Source organism: Ostrinia furnacalis, unplaced genomic scaffold, assembly GCF_004193835.3.
Source record: "Ostrinia furnacalis isolate ACB-3 unplaced genomic scaffold, ASM419383v2 OfSCF1319, whole genome shotgun sequence".
Taxonomy (NCBI): domain Eukaryota; kingdom Metazoa; phylum Arthropoda; class Insecta; order Lepidoptera; family Crambidae; genus Ostrinia; species Ostrinia furnacalis.
This window is the reverse complement of record NW_021131558.1, coordinates 524,588-544,506: the sequence shown is the minus strand read 5'-3', so window position 1 is coordinate 544,506 and position 19,919 is coordinate 524,588. Positions and strand designations below refer to the sequence as shown.

The following is a 19,919-nucleotide window of genomic DNA, read 5'->3' as shown; positions in this document are numbered from 1 at the left end:
GGGCTTTAGGGTCGGCACACATAAACGCATTGTGGCGTCGAAATCTGTGGTGCGAAACCGTGTAGCAACGTTCATATAGGAATATGGTCACTTCAGCTTATGTCATTGGGTCGTATGCGGCAGGTGCTATAACGCAACGCAATCATGTGTGGAGGTCCTAAATTGAAAAGTGATAACCCATAGGCATTCATAGTGTTGTTTTATGTTGAATCAGCCGAAGCTAGTGTACCTTTGATTTCCAATTCATCATTTGAAATACGCTAGCATTGGCGCTTGGACGAATTAACCACGGATCGCTTGAGCATTTGTACGAAATGCGATTAAACTGATTTTGCGATTAGGGTAAAGTCAGGTTTAACTGATCCGTAAATAGATTTTGATAATGGGCTTTATAATGAACACTTAAATATTAGTTAAGTCTTCAAGCATACTACATATCCTAGTAAGTATAATAAACGCATAAAATAATGGCAATGTTCGGTACAATATTAAGAAAAATCAGACTTGGTGCAGTAGATCGAATATTTGAAATAATTATAACAAAATCCCTTCGGCTGCCATAGGTCATTCGGTAAGTACATGGTAACTGTACTTATGCTTCTTCATTAAACTTAGCTTAGCCTCTTACCTGATGTTGTACATTTTTTTTAACTATGGGTACAAAGAAATACTTAAATGTCTAGAGTAAAACTCTTGTACAATAACTCATAAGCTCTACCAAAGTTGTTAGTCCAGTAGAATTAGCTTTTAAATCGGAAATAATTCCTACAAAAGATTTTATTGTTTTAATGGCTTCATTGGTTGCCCATTAAGACTCTCCTAAGTTTTCGACTTCGACGGAGTTGTGCTTAAGTGGTGGGGCATTTTTTCGGTTTTCCGGTTATACCGCGTAAAGGACTTACCCTATCAAAAAGTGGTCTTCATGACGGTTGAAGGGCACTTAATCCTGCATTGAATAAGACCAAATTCATATGTTTTGGACAAACCGTTCTCGCGCTAAAGTTCGGCAAAGTAGAAAATATACGTATAATTAATGACCCTCTCCATGTCCAATGGTTTGTTACCCACAGGCTTCCAAGTCTTGAAAAGGGCCACCTCAACCAGTGTAACCCTATCAAGGCTTACGAGCTTGATGCGCCTATCCTTTTTCGTCCCAGCCGTTCCTTAACTGCGGTTGCTGCACCTCTTCCTGGCACTCACCTGAACGACTCTGTGTTACCTACTGTGGCTGCCCCTCTTCCTTGTATCCTCCTGCATGACTACGTTGCCTAGCCGTATGCCTGNAAAACGTTCAAAAATTTTGGCTGTACAAGAGCAAGTACGCAAGATGTTGTTCTCTTTTATGATATTTGTTAGTACTAAGTTTGAATGATTAAATAATCACTGTTAAATGTTATTAATTTATCACTTTTACCGCGACTGTCGGTAATTATTCATAATGACCGGTTATTATTCATAATTTTCAATTTATCACATTAACCGTAACAATGACATTATTAATATTTAGATGCAATGAAAAGTTTAAATTGTATGTTCCATCTATGTGGATCTCATCATCTTTTGTTTCATGTGAATGAAGCCAAAAAATCAATCAACATCAAAAATATTTTATTCAAATTTGACCAGTATTTTGATGTACAACATATTTCAAAAAAGGTGTAATTATTACTTACATTTACTGGTGTGCTTGTTTTGTATGTTCCATCTATGTCTATCTCATAATCTTTTGTTAGGAGAGTGCCAGGAAGAGGTGCAGCAACCGCAGTTAAGGAACGGCTGGGACGAACAAGGATAAGCGAATCAAACTCGTGAGCCTTGTTAGGGTTACACTGGTTAAGGCGACCCTTTACAAGGCTTGGAAGCATGTGGGTAACAAGCCATTGGACGTGGAGAGGGTCATTAATTATACGTATATTTTCTACTTTGCCGAACTTTAGCGCGAGAACGGTTTGTCCAAAACATATGAATTTGGTCTTATTCAATGCAGGATTAAGTGCCCTTTAACCATCATGAAGACCACTTTTCGATAGGGTAAGTCCTTTACGCGGTATAACCGGAAAACCGAAAAAAGGCCTTTTCGGGGGCCCCCGCCACTTAAGCACAACTCCGTCGAAGTCGTAAACTTAGGAGAGTCTTAATGGGCAACCAATGAAGCCATTAAAGCAAAAAAATCTTTTGTAGGAATTATTTCCGATTTAATCAATTTTTGTGTTTAATTCTACTGGCCTATGTGTAAACAATCCGTTAATAATTGCAAACTGTGAGAGTATAGTCTACGTTGCACTGTTTAGAATTTGGTGGAAAACCTCAATTGCCTGCAAACACTGCTCGCATCTAGTATTGGTTTGGAACTAATTAACAGCAGCCCTGAATTGTGGAACATCAAAATACATGTAGAGTTCGCTCCCAAGGGAACTCGTGTCTGATTAACTTCAAAAACTACGAAGTAACTAGCAAAAACAGCGAAAGGAGAATATTTTCCAACATCCAATGCTTAAGAAACTTATGGAATGTCTTACACTATCTTCAGAATATATTTATGTTTATTGTAACTTACAAACGTGAATAATTGTGTTATTTAAATACATAGTAGAAACAGCACTGATGTCGTGTCATCGCTGACCTTTGACCTAAAATTTGGATTAGAATATTTATCAGAAATAAATAGGTTTGTATGTCAAAATAAAAAATACTCTATTCCACAAAGTCCCATCAACAAAAAACAATCAGTCGCCGATGATTACAAAGGTCCATTCAATTTCGTTCTTGCCAAACTTAGTTACCTGCGTCGACTTTCAGATTGAACCAACACAGGCCTTCACATATTGGTTTTGAGCAACCAATTAAAGTTTTCATCGGAATAGCGAAACTAATTTCCAGTAGTTTGACAGAGTCAGCCGCTGGTTCGGCAGGTAACTTCACTGGCGATCTGGCCCGCCTCAATTTAACATAGACAGTTTTAATTTAAAGCACTTGCCAGCAAAATTGAATATCAAAACTTGCTAGTCGCCTACATGGGAAATTAGTTCGTCATTCCATTAATTATGCCGAGCCATATTAAGACGCATCATGTATATTAATTGAATTGGGGTGGCCGGTAACAATCTTGGCGGCTATCCAATTTGGGAGTATAATTTTTGCATTTGTCTGTGAGAAGTTGCTTCCATTATCCTACTTATCAGATTGAAGACGACCTGATAAGGATCTAAACAGACGCGACTGGCTAAAGTGAAATTAATTGGATTTCATACCGTTTTATTTCAAGTTGGGACGTTTTAAAATTCACGGGCACTTTTAAAGCAAATAGGAATTTTAAAAAGTTAGCATTGCGTATTCAGCTGGTAGCAAAACAAGCAATATAACAGAAAATAACGCAAATTAACTCCTCAGCGGCAGGTCAAGCGCACTCCACCATTTGGGTTGATTTGTTTCAATTAAAATTGCGCGGTAGTTCGCATTGAGGCTAACAAATAATTATGGACTTGTTTGTCGGTGTGATGAGAAAACTTTGTCTCTTCCACTCGGATGTTATTCCGAAAAACATTTACACTGGTATGCAGTATCAAAACGTGCTTTAGTAAGACTTTCGCGATAATATTTCCCTTGAATATTCCATTGAATTATTCTTTTTGTACGTTGTTATGTATGTTGAGTTACGTTGTGTATAGAAGAAAATATTTCAATTGAAACGAAAAGCTTTCTGATATTTAACTCCAATATAATTGGGTCACCCTGAACCGGCCAACTAAAAGTAGTTGAACGTCAATTGAAGCTGAATGTGACGTCCCGATTCAATCTCTGCACCACTTAGATAACGTCAAATCGTCGTCAACTGCCAACTACAACCCGTCGCATTGAAATAGTAACGCGATACAATATCGAAACTGGCACGAAAGGAAACCTTTACAAATCGTATAGAAAGAGGCGTAATGCGATAGTCAGCAGAACAGATGTCGGGTGGCCATTGTTAGGCATAACGGCCGACACTCACGGAAGCACTTGTCACTGTCACAAGGCAGAGAGGACGCTGTTCAGATAAATGTTGTTGTATTAACGTTGCGGGCGTTACAGTGGTATCTCACGATATGATGGTACACAGGGAAACACTAACATTTCCGCAGGCGTGCTCGGACCCCAAGAAATGAGAGTTGAATTCGGCGACGTGTTTCAAGGCATAAATGAAGGTCGCCAGGATACGGATGGGTACCGGCGACAGGACTATCATAGTTCTGTGTACCTTGCTTATGAATGTGGAATGAACAGTTTCGTGTATTTTTGTGTGGTGAGCGCTTAAGGGCATTGACAAAGCGAAGAATTTTACTCTTGTCACCAATGAAAATGTAATGTAAGGGTACAATAATGATACTAAAATTCGAAACGATATTCATAATGTAGAATAGTTATTAAAACACAGTCGCTTTAGCTACTCTATTAAAGTAATGAAGACACACAATAATGTCTGAAATCATGCTGAAGTGCTGAACACCCTCTGTAGTTATTACTTACAAGTTAATAGGAATATTCACCTTCAATTCACGGCTCCTCGGACGCAGATGTTTGAATTTCTGCAAATTATTTATTATTCCGGGTCGGAGCTTTGGAATTTGTAACTGCAGGTATATGAGGTAGAGGTAGAGGTAGAAGGAGGTATGTGAGGGCTAGAAAGTACTCATTATTTATCGCAGCTTAGCTCGCTCCGGCATCGCGATCTTTCTGAGGCTTTTGCTTCAAAATTATACCAACTATTTGCTAGCAAAGCGTTGAGCATTTCACAAAACATGAAACTAACTAATGTATGCAAACAGTTGCTGCAATTTATGTTTTAGCTATGAAGACAGTCATTTAAATAAACGGTCATTTCGTTCTGACTCTCAAAGTAAAGGTGTAATATTACTTGGATGCATACTTGAATTTAATTTCAGTTATTTAAAAAATGAGATCAAATGTATATTTAAATACTAAGTAGTAACTAATAGTCCTTACTTAGTAGAGATAGAATAAAAATACAAGAATTTTCAGAAGTTACTTAGGTCTTCATTTAATATAAATCGTCCAATCGTTCAACCGTTATGATTTACAAGGAAAACTGAAAGTCCAAAAATGTTCGCCGGTGTCTAACCCAAAGGAAACCTTCCAAGTTATTCGTTAATAAAACAATAAGGCATAACTTTTGTGAAATAAAGAAATGCTTCGAATTAAAGGAATGTGCGAGCATTCCCTACGGAGAGGGAATATTTATTCCAGTAGCGTAACTGAGGGCTCACAATTATTGGGCAAATGTTTGCCGAGCCGAGTGGCCTCTTGCTCTCCGTTCTGTACATGTGCCAAGTACTTGCCCATTATAGAAAAGCACTAGTTGCTTTCTCACGAACGCCGCGCCAATGAGCCAATAAAGAACACGTCCTGGCACGTTCAGAGTTCTTTTAGAGTAGACAACTTGTCGCAATTAAATTGGACCGGTTTTGAATAGTTCCAGTAACAACGGGAAACGGTTGTTTGGCGAGATTAATAAGCCTGGTAGTGAGCTAATCAGATTAGTAAAAATACGTCGAATACAAAGACGATGGACGTGCCTATGAAATAAATGAAGGGATAAGATACGACGTATATTTACCCTTCAAGTGTATCTGAAGAATTGATGCTACAACTTAGCTATTTAGATAATTGATTCTGCTTGAAGTCATAAAGTAACATAGACTTTCCATCTGATTAAAGAAAGGGTTTGTTTTTCTTTATTTACTTACAATGACTTCAGCATCTTGTAAATGATGGGCCTCAGTTGGCAAACGAGTGGAGTGTAGATGTAATAGTTGTGTTAGTTGACGCAGCAAATTTTCTCCAATTTGACTAAAAGGCAAGCTCCCTTTGAGACGGGCGCGTGCCTCAACTGTGAAATATCATTGTAAACCTCATGACTAAACTAAACAGCAGTAATGGAATCTAAACGCCACCTGCGTTCATCGTGTGGATGTTTAGTTACTTAGTATTTTGAAATTGAGCTATAACTGTTAAATATCTTCATAAATTTGTACTTCAATCACGAGAAAACCCTCTTAACCCTTAACTGGTATCGTAAATTGGACATACGTAACTGGTATCGTGGGGGCCGCGCGGCCCCCACACTATGTTTGCTTCTAGCAAGTATGTTTTACCAATATACTTGAATAAATGCTCATAAATGAAATATATCAGGCTCGTTCTATGTAATCATTTAGTTTTTATTTTATTAAATCTTCTTATTTATATACTTTATGACATTACATAATAGTAACAACTTTTTACGTAATATTTTTTTAACGTTACAAATATCTATGAAACCTATCGCTTAGAAAGTTATTACCAAAAATATTATTATTTTATTTAATCCATAATAATGTGTACTTAATAATAAATAACGATTAAATGTAATGTTTGATAAAAATAATAAGCATTTTATAAAAATAAAAACATAAATATTATGTTGACAAACATTAGCAGGTGCTGGTGGATTTTCAGACCACTTGTATTTATTTTTTTATAGTAGCCGGATTGACTAGGTCCTACAACATCTTCATTTTCACTCTCTGAAGAAAAAACTTGAGAATCATAATCAATTTCCTCATTATCGACCGAACATTGGTTATTGGGTCTTCACAATGACCTATAATTTTATTATCACTATATCCTTCTTCTGTCATGCTACTACTCACTAATTTGGAATCAAAAACTTCGTTCTAGGTATCTTCTATTGTTTTATCACTTAAAAGCCATCAATACTGCAAAAAAAACAAAAAACTAATAAAATTTGCCCTGAAAAAAAACTAACGTAACTGGTATTGTGGGGGCCGCGCGGACCCCAACACGTGCATATCTTCGTCCTGGTGAAGGATGCAGTGCTGAAACGCCTGCACCAGACGCGAGTAGCGCTGAAATGAGAATACCAAAAATTTTGGCTGCCCACGATGCGTAGCTTCTTAGAAATCAAAGAAAACGTCATGCGTGGGGGCCGCGCGGCCCCCACGATACCAGTTAAGGGTTAAACTAATAATTTCATTGAAAATAAAACTCTCTTTCTAAAAATCTTTTCATTAAAAATCATGACACCAGTCCAACACGGCATTAGTTATGAAATATCTCCAGTGAAGCTCAGAAAGAGTTTTCTAGCGAGCATAGAAATCCGGACGTGAGAGATAATCGGGTTGGCGGAACTGATTCGCTCACAAATTGAATAAGAGGCACGGAATATACCCGCGAGAGCTCCCCTCGGGAGGCGGGCTACGCTTGAACTATGAAATACTCCACTTATGACAACCAAAAGATATGGCCACTTATTTAATGAGACATAAAAGCTGTCGCTTAGCGCTTTCTATACTCTATAATATCGTAAAAACGGCAACATTTGAAATAATTGCATTAATCTCAAATTCTCTAATTTGTAAATTGAAGATTTCGAAGTAAGCTTAAAAGACAGAAATAAATTGGTACCTTCGCGAAATCTGATTTGTCTCAGCAAACGACAATCACAAAACAGCCGCGTCAAATATCAACCCCTTAACGACCTGCTTACTACAAATAATGACCGCATAATTCTCCGCTGTAATCCACGGAAGCTTTCGAAGAGCTGTCTCTTGTAAATTCCCAACAGCTACTTCCGAACTGAGATCTTTTCGAGGAATTTCTTTACTTTTATCTAATTTACCGGAAAATCAAATCTTTCAATGAGATTATCCCAACAGTTGCGAAGTTCGAAACGGTTCGACGAGTTCACGCCTCGCCGGCACTGATATCCCACGTCAGACTATATTTGATTATTTCGGATACAGACACCGAACGACTGTTTGCTGATGTAATTTGTCTAGTAAAATCTAATACGAGGTTTGCTGTGGGCTTTGATTTAATAGATTTCAGTAATGCTTTTCGAGTCAAAAGTAAAAAACGAAACTGAAACCCTAGCATAAGATAACACGTAAAACAATTTGTAAAAGTGTGTTCATCGTGCAAAAGAGTGAAATGAGACGAACATTTACGAACAACTAAACATGGAAAACATTCAATGTATTATAGTATTATAACGTATTAGGTACGAGTATATTCGCAACAAAATTTAAGACAAATGGTATCATTTTTGCAGATTTCAGCTTATTCTGATTTGTTGATTACTCTCCTTTTGTCGTCATAAGCGAAATCGTGATTATATTAAATCATTGGAACTGACACTGGGGTCGCGGATTTCCAAACGACTCGCCAATAGAAATTTCATTACTTCATCTCGATTTTCGCGATGCCTTTGACTTTTCTCGCCAGCAAAAAGGCGAGTCGGCCCGCCGGTGGCGGCTTTGACGGAATTAATTGAAGTTTTCGCGTGAAAATACGTACCTAACTAATTAGCGGTAGTTTAGCCGTCGGCGGTCGGCGCGCGTTCGGGTGCACGGTTCACTTACCGGTTAGGACAACTGCAAATATTTCAGCTCTTTCGGGTAAATATTGGGTTTTTGGTTGACGAAGAGTTTAATTTGTACTATTTTAGGTTACATGTTTGTACAGTTGCTCAAAACCATTCTGTTAATAGTAAACATTCGATATTATTCCCAAAGGAATCTTTATTAAATGTTAAAATAATTACTTTTCAATACATAGTTCTTAAAGATCACATCATCCATTATTGTGGCGTAAATTGCAGCTATTTTAAGAATTAACGCAATTTCAAAACTCTTCCTGTCCGGATGCTGTATTAAATTTTCTTTACAATACAATTTAGTTTCTGAGCGGAGTGCCATTTCGGAAAATGAGATTGCTTTAATAGCCGGTAAAAAATTGTTTTGCCGAGTTTAATATCCATTATTCAATTTTAACCGCTTTAAATTGTTTTGTTTGTACTTCTTAGTCGTTTAGGTATGCTATAATCTTGGACGAATAAACCACTGGACACGAAACCTACAAGATTTCTAAGGAAACACGATCAACCACTTTTTGCGGGGGGAGAGGTTTGACAATTGTCAAATAATGACATTTAGTGCTGGGAAAAGATCGTAAATTTTTATCGATAGTTATGTACCTAAATGAATGAATNTCCAGTGGTTTATTCGTCCAAGGCTATAATCCTCAGGTGGGAAACGATACTTTAGAAAATAAACAGCATTTGATTGAATAAAACAGTTTTGTTTATTGGATAGGATAAAAGTGTATCATATTTACCCTTAACTAAGAAGATTGGAGCTGGAGGCAAAATATTTGTTATCAAACCATTATGTGAAACGATTGATACTATAACAACAGAGAAAATGGAGCAGTTATTAGGGAGAGAGATAACATAATAAGTAATTGCGTTATTATACGAGTTCATACAATATTTAAGTTTGGGTCTGGGACTGCCATTGTTTCTAATGTATTATCAGATAACGTTATAGTTGTGTAGGGTACTACTCTATTATGACGTAGAAAATCTGCTTGAGGTATAATAAGTAAACAACAGAGCTTTTAGACTTATTACAATAACTTTGATGTTATTGAGGCTTCCAATTCAACTTTCTGATACAAAAGTCAGTTTCCAAATAATATGTAAAATATATCAAGAAAAAATACTAAACTTAACTATAGTCCAGTACACAAAACGCTGGGGGTGATATTGATTTTGTATCTACTTTCAATTACATTATAGGATCAGGGCAGTAAATTCCTCACATTATACGGGTATAAAAAGCCATGTGAAAAGGGTCTACTCATAAATATTTTAACAACTGTGCAGCACGGGCCAGTGTATCTCCTTCGTGGGCAGGTAGCATAATCTTCTGACAGCCTTATGTAAGAACGTTCTGTCTATTTCCGTATGAAATGGTGGAACAGGTTTTTACTCGCTTTTGTCTTCACAAGGTTCTATTTGTATTAACTTGAGGTTAGGTTTGGTTGAAAGTGTTTAAGATTATTTCATTTATTATTTTGGGTGTTATTAACTAATTACTCAACTTCTATTTGGAAAAATATTACTACAAAGTAACGTTATATCAAGGTAAATACTGGGGCAGCTTATGAGATGAAAAATGCGATTTTTCAAACAAAAGCTGTCACTTAGAAGCTCTCTTTAGAAGCTAGAATAATCCTATTAGAAAATGTTCCCTTTATTTTAAAACAAACGAAACAGATTTTTCTTATTGATTTATTATCTGTAGACTAATCATATTCTGATCAATCTTTCAGACCTTTCTATAATAATAAAAGTATTCTATTAGAAAATGATTAAATGGGTCCCTAGCTGTACTCCCTCCCGTCTTCGTATCGTATGCGTGAAATTTCTTTTGACACACTTTTAAAACCAACCTAATTATTCTAATTCTTATTAAAAATTAATATCAATTTTTGCCTTTCAAAATACATTAATGATAACCCTTTATACCCCTGCAAAGCTTCGTTTTTACCTGACGTCTCTTTTTTTTTTTTTTTTTTTTTTTATGCTAGCCAAGGCAGGTATTTGACCGCAATCGCACCTTTTCTATAAATTGCCAATTTCATATTCATTTAAATCAACTTTTCAGTGAATTTTTAAATAAGATATTTTTCAATGTGTCAACGAGTGAACTTTCTTTTCGCAAGAACAAAAGACTCAACATTACCGGTTCATACATCACGGAAAAATCTTTTCTTCGACGCTCGCGTGGTTTATTGAAAAAACATTGCAGATAAATGAAACATGGTGGTGATTATAAATCGTAGCGCCAGGGGAAATCTTGCTTAAGTTCCACCGACAATGGTCACATAAAATATTCCACTAATATTCCAGTTTATATGAGCTGCGGCAACTTCCACTATTAAATGTGGAGCCATCATGGAAAGTTTCATGTTACATCAAACTATAATAATATGTATATGATTGACTAGCTGTTCCCGCAGCTTCGAACGTGTAGAATCTATCTTGGATTTTAAAACTTCTTTGTATAACACTTTGAAAACAAAAAGTAAAAAATATTAAAATCTGCTAACTTTCAGGCCTATAGGTTTCTTTACTTTTAATACTTAAAATAATTATTCTAAGAACTATGTTTTTGGACAAGTCTGGCCTTAAAAAAGTTTTTAGACTTCAATACACAATTCAGAATTATTTATACACTTTGTAGACAAGTTTTGTTACCTTTTTACTATATTCATTCTTTCAGTTTTTTTCAATAACACTCATAGTTCGAAGATTTTCTAAAAATATTCAATTTACAGACACGTATTACACATTCTTTATGTATGTAAGACCCACAGTCGTAAAGCTCCCCAACATTTTACGATATTGCACAGATTTCAATAGGTGTGGCGATGTGGTGGGGTTACAATGCAGTTAACACCAGTGTTAAAGTCAATTTGTGTTATTAGATTGAAAAATTTAATATAAATATGAAATACAGAACGACTGTGTTCACAAATAAAAATACCTACGGTTCCACTTAATTGACAATTATTTTTTGATAGGTAACAAAATTAATGATTTGAATTCTTTTATGATTCAGAGACTAACTGCTGAAAGCATGAATTTTGAGCTCGTTGAGATTGTACTACCTAAGAAGAGTAATTTCCGGAAACTTGAAAAAGATTGTCTTTAACAACAAAAATGGCTGACTCGCTATTTGAGGGTTAATCATCTTTATCGAGCGCCGAAATCAGGGGAAAATTCGTAATTTGCTTAACATTGTCGTTTGCGAGATGGTAAAGTTTGGGACTTTTATTTTTCGTTTCTCATGAACTTTGTGACGGGGATTGATATTTATTATTATAAACCAGTCATGCGAGGCTCGAGACACGTACTGTAGGGTTTCATGGAAATTTCACGATAATCCATTTATGTACTTCTACATTGGAATTGTTTTGCCCCCTTACGCGATCGATTTTCGTACCTTCCAGGAATAGCTTTTGTTTACTTTTTGCTCGTGTTTCATAAATCTATTGTCTAAAATATTTTTGTATTTCGTACTTATCGATAAGTCAATTTTCAGCAAACGTAGCATTCCATTTTTTTACAGTTATTAAAGCATTCCAAACATAGAACAAGGATAAAAAATTGACATACATTTACTCAGTTCAATATTATTATAATTTGAAGTGTAGGGTTATGAGCAGGTTTGTGAAAATCTCCCGACGCGACGCGTAAATTTAAATTACATCGTTATTTCTACGCCAATTAAACTGTTTGCGGTTATTTGTGGCGTAACGCCGACTTTAATCCCGATCGGCACTTTGACTATTAGCAATTTTATTTATGTCTGGTAATATGTTTTTTAAAGGAAAACTTTGATTTTTATTTATACAAATACCAATCTTTATACTAATACCTGGTTAAGTGACTTGAAAGGTCTTCCAGACTAATATTATCAATATAGTTTTATAAATTTATACGACGATCATCAATGTATTTCATCATCGTCACCATCATTCACTATCAAGGGATGGCACAAAGCGCTATCTCCCGCTCTTTTCGTCCAGCCTCTATGATAAAGCTGGAAGAATATTTATTGTTCCCATTAGCTTTTAGCCCTAATTATTCTAAAAGCTAGGACCTAAGCTAACGCAGTCAGCATTAATTTGCCGCATTATTAGTGGACTTAATAGATGCTTGCCTGGTCGCGCTTAAGTTGTTTTAGTAGCAAAGTTACTATGAACCAAAGTGGGTTTTAGTGTCGCCATGTGCATCCCTGTGTGTAAGTTTGACCATAGCCAACTTTGTAGGTAGGTACTCATTGTTTTATGTACTGACTGAATCGTATTTTGTACCGGAACGGTCTCTTTTTAGTTAATATGCAGCACGTGATAGGGCACATATGTAATTACATCATTTGCGTTACAATTATTAATTTTTATACTATCTCTTTTAACGGTAGTAAAATAGCACCAGAAACTAAATAGTAAAAGTCTTACTCTTTGATGAACGCGCAAAGCTTATAAAAGGTAAATTATGAAGTCGATTTCCGAATTTTAATAGAATTTTACTATCACAGATTAAATTCCATTAATCGAGAAGCAAAACGAATGAGAGTAGACCATTCCAATTTTATGAAAATTCACTGAATTGTTCGTTATAAAAACGGCTATGTAGTGGGCATGTCGAAAACAATAATGTACAAATTCAAAGCGTTTGATTTTGTGCAACTCGATAGTGCGCCGTGGTTGGCTGCGCCCGCTACCGGCCTCCAAATAATTAATGTCTTCCAAACAGAGCGGTCTAGATTACGAATTGTGATGGAGATTCACGAAAATAGACTCTATATGAATGATATAGCTGATAGCTGAGTCTGCTGAAATCATTTTGGTTAAACCTATTACGTTATTTTTTTGAGTTTCTGCCTAGCAAATTGTAGAAACTTGACAGCATAAACTTACTCACTCAATGGATTTGATGAGCTTACCATTTTAGTATTTTCAAGTAGGTATCTCATAATAGACTAGCCTCCTTAGACAAAGTTTTCGCGACATTAAAATTTTTGATATCCCTTTGTGGAAAGTAATTAAAAAGAACGCCATCGGGTCACAGCGAAGTGAATTTGGAGTTAAAACTGTTTAAGAGCGTTTACGCCGTTTGGCGCAAAAACAGTACTTTTTCAACTCGTTACAATCATTAACCAGTAATACTACAAATATGTTATAGGCATAAATAGTTAGGCAATTTCGTCGTCTAAATAGTTAATTGAGAAAATATTGCGATTAGTTTAGTATTCAAGAATTATATCAAGATAAGTCCACACAGGTTTTGTAAATTTCCACTTTAGCGTCAGTTTACAAGCTGAATTTTTTATAAAAATACTATGAAAACGNTTTTCGTGATCCCAATACATCACATTTTGAGAATATAAATTAAAAATCATGCTATTCTGGTCACTTTTTCAATGTTTTAATCATTAATCAAAAAACTTGATTTTTTATTAATCTGAAAAAATAAAATTGTTGTGCAAAAGTGTGCAAACTGAAACTGGTATATTTGAATACTAGAGGGTTACAGCTACAATATATATAAATTCCAGACTGGGGTCAAGTGGGGGCATACAACTTCTAGTCTTCCAAACATAAAATTTTGAGAAAAATATAAAGGTCAACATTTCGCCATACTTTTTAAAACTATGTGCATTATATGCACCTTATTGTACAGAAAATAAAAAGTCCTTACCCTTATCTTCAAAATCCATCACACAAATATTTGGTCACCATAGTAAAAAATAATGTCAGGTGTTGTCGAAAGTCGAGCAAAATTAGGAATTAAAAATTACACTATCCTCATATCCTCACTTACCATGTTAATTACTCACGACTAGGTAATTAACAAAGTAAAAAATTGTGGAATCCTTAATGTCTGGGATGTTGTTTATCGTTTCTTATAAACGATAATCAGAAATTCAACAATGACTTTTGTCCAGCTAGCTTGTTCTACACGAATCACAGTGCGGCGCTGCCGAGTTTCGTCTGGACTATTCAACCCCAGATTTTATATGGTTAAGACGCCATTCGACGATACGGCAAAAGTTGTTACCTAATTTACCGTGAAAGGGGGTCACTAGATAAAGGGAAGATCCCAAGATTTCAAGTTTGAGATAAATAAAGATTTAAAAAGGGATAGAACTCTGTAATTTAGGTATTTTGACCAAAAAATAACTGAGAATCTTAAAAATTCCTACTCTATAAAATAAAATAATTTTGTTATGTTTTTGTTTTGAATAATTTACTTTGGAATTTTAGTTTAAAAATAAAATAGAAAAATCTCTGACGAAATCCCGAAAGTTATTTCAGCTTACATACCTGCCACTTAAGATTCCAAACAACATTATACGAGTAAAGTTTTTTACAAGAATAAAATAATAACGCAAAAGTCAACGCGTAGGTCAATCAGTCATTTATGTTCTCAGTGCGGTATTTGATATGAAAATCAATGAAAACATGTTCTACGCCAACGTAACTTAGCACTGTTTTTATGTTTGACAAAGTTAAGTACCGTTTATGTAGTTGGAATATGAATGAGCGCCAAAACTTACCTCAGACGATGGTTACGGTAGAAGGTACCAAGAAACCTGAAACAAGAAAACAGAATAGTTTGGTGTTCCAGTTTAAATGTACCTATCTGCATTAATTTGGGATTTCATCTGTATTTAACACTAGTTGTTACTAAGTAGTGCCCTCTGGCATAGTGCGTATCATTCAGGCTGAGTTGCACCATCCTACTTTTACTTTGACAAACGTCAAAAATCTGTGAAACTCCATATAAAAAGCACCAGTTCATGTTAATGTTACGGTTGAAATAAGATGATGCAACACAGCCTTAGTATAAATAATACACTCATTAACAAATTGATTAAAAAAAAACATCTTCTCTAGATTTTCCTAGACTGAAAAACTGTAGTTCGAGACTCAGGTATTTGCGTTGGGCAAACAATTTTATTTGTATTAGAAGACTAGATTAATAATAGTAACGAATATCTAACCATCGTAGAGCAATTAAGTTATCAATGCTCGAATAGATCTCTTACCACACTATGCGAGCTAACTTACATTGTGTTTGGTAAATGTTCTGATTCAATAGTCTTGATTATTGAATTTCCTGCGGCGGAGTTAGCGTTGGAGTGCTGCTCCTTCAGAGATACGAGTTACAAGTCAGTGGTCCGCTACACAATAGTCGAGTGGCTAATCACGTAGTCGTTCGTTTGCCGTCACTATCAAGGGCCCAAGCCCACCTAAGTAAACCACTCGTATGAAAATGTTTGTGTTCAGCCCAACAAAGACGTTCGATATTATCTCGCCCGAATTAGCTTTTCTAGTTGTGATTTCAGCTAATATTGTCAACGGGGTTAGTCAATATTGATTGTTGTTAACCGCATTTTAGGCCAGCTTTTGTTTGGCTTTGATATTAGTGTACTGCTGTATAAATTATATTTGTTAGTATAATTAGATATGTTAGGACTTTATATTGAATCCGTGAATTTGAATTTATAGCGAAGTTAGCTTTGACATTTCAAAGCGACCACTAAAATAATTGAGACTGCTAACTTTTGTCTGCGAATTATTTTGTAATAAGTCAGTCCATTATAATAAATCAAGCGTCGTTCTGAACTGAAGAACTCCTGGAATATATTGTAAGTTATGCCACTTCAGAATATTACTCTGTCCTCTTCAGCGAAATAATATAATATTCATCTGTACTCCGGAAATTACAGTAATATTAAAGGAATTACTCGTGCAATATTTTTAATTACTGTTCATACATTGATTTACATACAGAAGCTGAAGCTGAAACATTGAAATGTAAAAGTATTTTTTATTATAAAATACTCGTACATTCTCAAAAGCCATGAAGAGTCTTAGGTTGAATTTGGTAGTTCTTCCGCGTTAAATAAAACGTGAAGTAGTGTATCTTGCGAATCGTTTTTCTAAATTACTTAGGTTCGGCCAAGCCCATTAGTCTGTTCTCGTTACCTTGGAGACAAATGGAGAGACGCGGAGTCGGCGCCTCCAACGATTCATTTGTTAGTATTAACTAACTTCGTAGCCAGATCATTTATACGAATGAAAAACTGCCCCAGACCTTTGATTGGAAACTACTCTGTAATTTGGCCGAGTTTATGTAAAGTTTATTTTCATCAGGTCAGATCTTTCTTCTGTTTATCTACTTACGCAAAAATGCCTCGAACTTTATTTAAACTGCGTTTCTACCTCTTTAATTAACTGGTCTTTTGGGCTGTATGTACCCCAAAAGGTGTAGAACACTAGGTCATAATACGACCTTCGCCAGAGTCGGATTTCAACGTGGGTTGTGTTTTTTGCCCTTTGCCCTTACCCTTGTTGCGGCGAACGGATTCAGGTTATTGGTGTCGATAACTTAAAGGCTAGCAACAAGAACCAAGTGAATAATATATGAATGAAGCCTTATACTCGTATGTAATTTCTGAGAAATCGCCAGAAATCTCTACGTCAAAATACTAATCCATTTCAAATTAGGAGAGACACTTCATATTAGGAGTGCTCCTTGTCCATTTGCTATTATCACTATATTTTTAACAAAAAAGTTGCTAATATAGCTACTAAAACTTTCGTACGTTTTTATTCGGCAGAATAGCCAATTAGTTTTGTTTTTAAACTTTCGTTAAATAGACGTACTCGTAGACTTCTTAAACATGTAGCCTTGGGTAATGAAGATTATACGAAATAAATCAAAACCAACAAACTTCTCCACAAGATTCTAAAGAAAAATAAACCGTACCGGACACTTTTAATTGAGAACTACATCTCTATTATTACTGGCAACTTGTCTTTGTTTAAAGTTTAATTTGAGATCCCGCGGTCTTGGCTTCTGACTGTCTGACTTATCAACGCGCAGGGACTGAGTTAAAAACTTAAATTCTTTCATTTATATTCCATTTCGTCCCAGATCAAAGGGATTTCGACGTTAATCCTTTTCTTTTTATTTAATGAAGCCAACACATAATGTGCAAACATAATAAACCTATCGATACAGTTTTCAAAAATGCTGCATTTAAATTAAACACATCAGCCACTGTCGTGGTAAATATTGAAATTAAAACATATTCCAGAGCGTAGGTATTAATTTGTGGGCTCTCTCGGGTGTGAGGCGTCGACGAAAGGTATTACGAAAATTTAATTGAAGTTTTGATTAAGCACTATCGCACGTGCCAGCCGTGTGTACACATCGGTGGCATATGTAAAACTTTCCGCTTACACGATTATCACCAGAAATCCTGCACAATTCCATTTTGACCAACGATCACGGTTCAGTTTAAAATCTTCCACTATTTTGATGATTCCTGTTACGATGTCCAAATTCAGCGAGGAAAGTTCGCGAAACTTTCCAAATGTTCCGCTCAACTCTTTTGTAAAATTGAAGGCATTTTCTAAGATTTACAACAACGTTCTCTTGTACTCTAAACCAAAGTTACGCTTGATTGATTCCTCCCTTTGTTGATGGAATTTAAGTCTTAGACAGTAGGTCAAGAGTTTATAATATCCGGAGAAGGGTTACGGAGATATGACGTTTCGAGTTTGACTTTTTTACTGTAAACAAATAATGGAAGTGAGGGATTGATGGAAGTGAATGAGTCCACGTCCTAAACAAACTTCCTCGGTATCCTCCACTACAGTTTTTGTAGCACGTCTATTGAAACGTTTCGACTATTGAAATGGATTTGGCCTTTTCACGTTTTATTTACTTCGATGTAAAGAGAGCAATGATCTCTCGGTATACACACGTAGTTGTTGTAGCATACAAATAAGGTTGCAGATAGTTCAGTGCAGTTCATCCTATCAAAACATAATATGGGAAGCATTCTCTACATCCGGGTTGAATTTCGACTTTTCACCAAAATACCTAACACTACGAAATATATTTTTATAGGTATTCTTGCTCAGAAAGGTAACATGAAGATGCTAGATGCAGGCCACTATCAACCAGGCGATGTGGAAATCATTGCGAGAGGCCTATTATCAGCAGTGGACGTCCTATGGCTGAAATGATGATTCTTGCTTGCACAAATCGAAATGTCCGATACATTACAATAACAAATATTAAAGTAGATAATGTAAGTTAAATGACAACTTAATCTTGTCATTATTTATGTTAAAAATAAGCCTGTGAGCAGTCGACTAAAGCGTATTAGCACTAACTCTAAGCTCTCTTATTGTCTGCAAGGACGTTCTGCGGGATAATATTTATTTACGGGATCGTTTGATGTCGCCAGGGAGCTTTACATCTGAACAATGATTGATAAATTCGACGGTACCTAATAAAATACAGAAAATATTAAGCCAATTCATAATCATTACTGTATTAGTTACTGACACAGATTTATTGAGTGGCAAAATAAAAGGCAGCTTGGTAATTTAATAAACATAATAATTTTCTTCCCAATACTTGGCGTGTCTTTCATCTTGGAAACCACTGTAAGCTTTTGCTTTTGACTCATAAAAACAAAATTAATTCTTGTGTTTGTGAAAAGGAGATTTGTTATGAGGAACGAAGGTAGGTATATTGTGTTAGTTTATAATATTGTGTGCTATTATGCCTGGCTGCTACACTGTTTTAAGTTTGGAATAAAGTTAGATTTTATCTGATCAAATAATCATCAAATCATTATGTTTTAGGCTCAACTGCTAAACCATGACGCTCTCAATTTATCACATGCAAACGGAGGATTTGGCGTACTTTCTCCATGCTGGCCAGACGTATTATCAAAATAAAACCAAGTAGACCTAGAGTAAATTGTGAAAATGTACTATATAAGAAGTAACCTAGAGTAAATTGTGAAAATGTACTTCAAAAATTTTAGATCTGCACTAAAAACATTACAAAATACATTCCTGAATAAGCCAACTACTGAACCCAACTTCACTAAAAGTAAATCGCATTAGCACTACTAAGCTATTTCATCGCGACACGAGTGAGCAAATGTTTTATAACAACAAGGCATATTTACGCGTTCGTTTGATGTCGCTGTGAACTTTACATGCGACTACTCTCACTCAATTTTATTTTCTATGCAAAAATATTTAAAAATACTTTGAGTAACTTCTGTTTAATTTGCGTAACTACTATTACTACAATTATATTTGGAAATTTTATATTATTATGTAGAAACTATTTTTTACTACAATTAACGACATTATCCACGCGTTAAAAATCAGTTAGAAAACTTTAAAGACACTTTCATAGAGAGTTTGCACTCTTGCCTTCTTTCAGAAGTTAACTCGGAACTTGCTACTTTGCCAAGTTATTGAATAAACTTGTAAACCACTTTAAATTGCCCACCTCCATTTCAATTGGACTTGTAATTATTGAAATAATTGCTTAATAAAAGCTTAACAATGAAAAAGGTTTGAACTAACTCTTTCGACTGCCAAAATTATCTAAAAAACTGGAAAGTTACTCGTATAATTTCGTACAGTATTTATCTTACCATGCCTCCGAGCCGCGGTACCTT

At 35.4% G+C, this 19,919-nt stretch overlaps 1 protein-coding gene across 1 annotated transcript in view; it reads right to left on the bottom strand.

Moving 5' to 3' along the window:
• Positions 1 to 19,919, bottom strand: part of mub (poly(rC)-binding protein mub) — a 171,035-nt gene that overhangs the window by 49,217 nt on the left and 101,899 nt on the right. Inside the window, exon 3 of the mRNA XM_028303914.1 lies at positions 14,970 to 15,005. The gene's annotated coding sequence lies outside the window, so the exon portion shown is untranslated. The remainder of the gene's footprint in view (positions 1 to 14,969; positions 15,006 to 19,919) is intronic.